The sequence below is a fragment of the Tenrec ecaudatus genome, chromosome 5 (genome assembly GCF_050624435.1).
Source record: "Tenrec ecaudatus isolate mTenEca1 chromosome 5, mTenEca1.hap1, whole genome shotgun sequence".
NCBI classification, from domain to species: Eukaryota; Metazoa; Chordata; class Mammalia; order Afrosoricida; family Tenrecidae; genus Tenrec; species Tenrec ecaudatus.
Window position 1 is genome coordinate 66,770,206 of NC_134534.1, and position 5,421 is coordinate 66,775,626.

The 5,421-nt window shown below is 41.8% G+C and overlaps 1 pseudogene; it reads left to right on the forward strand.

Annotated features, from left to right (window-relative positions):
• The first annotated feature begins 4,180 nt into the window (after window positions 1-4,180).
• Window positions 4,181-4,913, forward strand: LOC142448770 (large ribosomal subunit protein uL30 pseudogene; annotated as a pseudogene).
• The last annotated feature ends 508 nt before the right edge of the window (window positions 4,914-5,421 follow it).

A 5,421-nucleotide genomic window follows, 5' to 3' on the forward strand; every position in this document is an offset into this window, starting at 1 on the left:
AGCCCTTTGGTGGTCCTCTGGCACTTCCAAGGTCTCTAACCTGTCCTAAATGGATCCCAGTTTTCCTATGCTTTTAAATTTCAGAAGCAGGAGATGACTGTGATGTTCATGAGAAAGCATTATCTTGAGCCTGAAATCCTTTCATGGGCCTGTCTAAATCCCTCCTCTCTGGTGTAAGCCCGTTTCCTCCTCTGGGCTCAGGAGCAAGGAGAACAGCTGCCAATTGTCTTTTGACTCTTCCTCTGTGACTGGTCTCTCTCATTATTGTCAGAGTTGCATTGTACACATTCCAAATTCCTCTAGGTTTGTTATCCCCACTCTCAGTTCCCCTTTTTGTTATGCAAGCAGGGCTTTAGATTCTGGAGACCAGGACACCAAAGAGCAGACACGACAAGAATCTCCCAGGGCTCTTGGTGTTCTTCCCGAAGCAGTAGGCCAGGGAAGAATGAAAATCTGATATCATGAGAGCTGAGACTAATATCTGTTGCTGCTATTCCCATTGCATTTAGAACTTGGGAAATTCTTGTTTCGGGTCACAGTCATATTACCAGCTGTGGTCAACATACACCATATGAAGGATTCATATTTCCATCCAATACATTATACTGATCGCTTCCTGAAGCATCTGGAAGGGGCAGACTTGGGGGGCGTGCGATTCAGAGAGAATCCTTTTGGAACAAAGATACAACCATTTCTATTAATCGATCAAATTCTGCCCTTTTATAAAATGACAATTTTCTGTTATTAATGTCACTTTAATGTGCCATGCACAAATGCAAAAATAAATTTACTCTAAACGTAGAGAATCCTAGAGAAATTGCATTCACCTCCCCCTCCCCCGCCCAGTGAACCCAAATCCACATTTGCCAGACAAAATCCGCTTCTTGTCATATTGCTCTGGATCCCCAAGCTTGGAAAATGAAATACTGGTTGTAGCAATATTTGAACTAAATTCTAATAACGAATGCAGCTACTTAATGGCTTCTATTTCCCAGACTATTTGCTTTTTCACTCAGGAAAGGAAAGCAAAGCAAACCAAGAGTTCCCAACATGTATGCATTCCGTTTGGGGGCACAAAGAAACACATCACTCAGAAGTGGCAGCAACGACATTGCCTTCATTACCCAGATTCTTTCCAAGTTACGTTTCCATAAGAGTCTCGGGCATCCAAGTCCTAACCACTCAGACATCAGTGGTTCACCGATAAAGCTCTTATTTTGAACCTTCCTCTACCACCCTAAGTGCGTATGATGATTTTCTTTTCTTTTGGGGTCACTCCTCATCTCTCTTGGGTTCTGAACCCCTGTAAATAATTTTGATAAGTAGTTTATTAGAGCAGACACTAGAGCAAATAATTTATTAAAGAAGACAAACAGTTTATTAGAGCAGAAAATAACTAAAAGAGATCTGCTAAAACGCTCTTGTTAGAAGTTGGCTTCCTTATTAAAAATAAAACATGGGGTCAACATGACCTTCCCAGAGACAGCCGAGACTTCCTATAGAGCAAAGCTGACTTTTTGTACACTCACACTGGCTCTCTCAAAGGGAGGGTAGCTTCAAGATATAGTTCAAGACTATTCACTTGTCACTGTCTGCTACAACCCCAAATAGTTCGTTGTGTCCTTAGTGGCATTTGAGATTTGGGCTTCCGATAAACTCAAATAAATTTATAGTTCAATTTATGATACAAGTTACCAGCACAAGTAAGTGGGAGAATTTGGTTACAGAAGTATCATTCCAAAACAAAATGAAGGATAATGTTGTACATGTATAACTGGGGTTCAGTTTGTGAGGGTTACATAAAAGAACACTCTAGTGAATAAGTCAAAAGTACACTGATGGATTAGCCCAAAACAAGGGTCCTGGAATTGATGGAATGTCAATTGGAATATCGCAGCAAACTGTTGAAAAGTCATTAGAACCAATCGCTCATCTATCCCAAGAAATTTGGAAGGTAACTACCTGACCAACTGACTGCAAGAGATCAATATCTGTGCCTATTCCAAAGAAAGGTGACAACAAAGCATAGAATTTATCAGACCATATTCTTAATACCACATACATGTTAAATGTTCCTGAAGACAATTCAAATGCTATTGCAGCATTACATCCGCAGAGAGCCGCCAGAAGTTCACACCAGATCCAGAAGAGAACTTGCAACAGCAAAAAAAAATCATTGCTGATGTCAGATGAATCTTGTCTCAAAGCAGAGCATCCCAGAAACATATTCCTTGTGCTTTGTTGACTAGGAATTTGACGGTGTGGATCATAATAAGCTACGGATAACGTTGGAAAGAAAAGAAAAGCCAGGCCACTTCACTCTGCTCATGTGGGTCCTGCACATGGACCAAAAGACAGTCTGATTAACAGGACAAGAAGATACTGCATGGTTTAAAATCAGGATAGGCGTGTGTGAGAAGAATGTCCTCTCATCCTACTGGCTTAGTCTCTGTGCTGAGCAAATAATCTAAGAAGCTGGTTTATGTGAAGAAGAACGGGGCAACTGGATTTGAGGAAGTCTTAGCAACAACCTTCGACATGTGGATGACTGATGAAAGTGAGGAGGATTCAAAACACTTGATGAAGATCAAGGACCGGAGTCTTCAGTATGGAATTCCATTAAATGTAAAGAAAGCAAAAATCCTCACAACTATACCAATAGATAACATCATGATAGATGAAGAGAAGATCGAAGTTGCCCAGGAATTCATTTTACTTAGATTCACAACAATGTTCAAGAAATCAAATAGCATATTGCTTTGAGCAAATCCGCTACACAAGACCTTTTTAAAGTGTTGACGAGAAAGAATGTGCTTTGTGGACTAAGATGCTCCTTCACCCAAGAAATGGATTCAAATGCACATGAAAGTTAGATAATGAATAAAGATGACTGAAGAAAAATTATGATGCTGGCAATGAATATTGAAATTACCATGGATTAAAAAAAAACAACAGTCCGTCTTGCTAGAAGTGCAGCCAGATGTTTTTTAGAATTGAGGATGGTGAGACTTCCTCTCACAAACTTTAGACACATATATTATCAGGAGAGACCAGTCCCTGGAAGAGAGCATCATGCGTGGTACAGTGGAGGGTCGGGGGAAAAGGAAGCAAGGTGATGAATCCACACAGCAGCTGCAGCTGTGGACTCAAACGCAGCAGCTGTGCATCTGGCCTAGAAGTGGGCGAGTTTCCATGTGTGCATAGGGTCGTTATCAGTTGGAGCTGACTTGATGGCCCCCAACAGTAACAGCAACAACAATATGCAAGAATGAACCCGCACTGCTGAGAACCATAAATCAGCCATAGTTTCACTATATGGTGCGCATGCGTGTCTCCTAAAGATGGAGTAGCAAGACCAGCGGGAGTCACTCAGCTGGCTTCTGAAATGAAAACGGAACTGGGTGTTCATCGCTTCATTGTATTAAAGGTGAACATTGGCCCCAAATATTATCATGATATCTGAGCTCTTTAGATTCATTTCTATTTCCAAATTAATTTCTATTTCTAAATAGTAGGATCCCATTCTTTTAGCTATAGGTGCCATGCCCTACCAAAGCATCTTCATGTTGGTTTCAAATTGCTAATGGAGTTTTAACAATTGTGTCACTACTAGAACATGATTTCAGTATAGGATCTGGGGGGTGGGGAATGAGACCACAATACTTTAAGACACATTTTATATGTTTATTCTATCTCCCTCACTCACATAGCCAAGAAAGCATCTGGGTGACTCCTACATATCTACTTTTAGAAGGCTATTGTTAACCCCCAAACATGTGAAACTGTTCACTACAGATTATTAAGTAAGTCTGATGCTGAAGAGGGAGTGAACTGAGGTGAGTCACCCTTTTCTGGCTCCCAATGTTCTGCCTCCTGCTGTAGGGCAGCCATAAAAACTAATACTCCTCTTTCACCTTCCTCTCTGGATGCCCAGAAAATGAGAGTCAGTCCTTCTTGCTACCATGCATCAGACAACTCTCTGGGGTACAGCTAGATGAGGCTCCCAGAACTGGTTGCATGCTGCTTCCAACTGGGAAAAAAAGATGAGGACAATATACAAATCCACTCTAGCTTGATACAAATTCTCTCTACGTACTAAGAAGCTCCACCCACATTAAGAGGTGGTCAGTGTACATCTGTGCTTTTATAAGGAGTGATCTTTTTTAAAGTAGATGGAATCATGGAGGGTGTCACAGAGAAGAAAAACGAGGGTCCTGCTATACCACGGACCCGTAAGGAAAAACAAAGGAATCACGCAGAACTAAAGATCAAGCACCTGAGAATGAAGTTTGCCCAAAAGATGCTTTAACCGGGAAAGAGGCTGGTCTACGAGAAAGCTAAGCGCTATCACAAGGAATACAGGCAGATGGACAGAACTGAAATCCGAATGACTCGCGTGGCCAGGAAAGCTGGCAACTTCTATGTGCCTGGAGAGCCCAAGCTGGCCTTTGTTATCAGGATCACAGGTGTCAGTGGTGTGAGCCCGAAGGTTTGAAAAGTGTTGCAGCTTCTTCGCCTTCGCCAGGTTTTCAATGGCACCTTTGTTAAGTTTAACAAGGCTTCAATTAACATGCTGAGGATTGTGGAACCATACATTGCATGCAAGTACCCAAGCCTGAAGTCAGTGAATGAACTAACTCATCAACCAGCATGGTTATGCCCAAATCAAAGGAGAAGATGACACTTTGGTTGCATGGTCTCTTAGTAAATACGGCAACATCTCCATGAAGGATGTGATTCATGAGATCTATCCTGTTGCGAAATGGTTCAAAGAAGTGAATAACTTCCTGTGGCCCTTCAAACTATCTTCTCCATGAGGAGGGATGAAGAAAAAGACCACCCATTTTGGGGACGGTGGAGATGCTGGCTGCAGGGAAGGCGGGAGCAACAGGCTTATTAAAAGGGTGAACTGAGGGGTCTGCCACGATTCTTTTTGTAACCAGTTGGTTCATAAACAGTCAGTAACAGCTTTCAGATGGGGCTGGGGGGTTGGAAGAGTGACCTTGAAAATGGTGCTTGTGCTTCCTCAAAGACGATAGGAGCCTTTTCCTAAGGACCTTTTCCTAAGGACACAGGACTCATTTTCCCATTACATTAAATCAACTTGCCTGGTCTGACTTAGGAGTCTGCAGGTGAAATTCATTGCCTCCCCAGTAAGTATAACACTGTTCACTTTTCAGAACTCTATTCATTCTACCATCACTTGCTTTAGAATTACCTTTTTTCAGACTTCCTTCTGAAACTAGAGTCATAGGCTTTCTCTCCATTAAGATAGCCTGCTATTTGTTTCTCATTTTCCTAAATCATTAAAAGTGTGTTACTTTCTTAATGGCTCAATGAAGCCCTTTAGTCTGAGGCATTCCTATAAATTTGGCATGTAACAAAACCCCACGGAATCGCCCTTGGTACAGTCTGATGCAA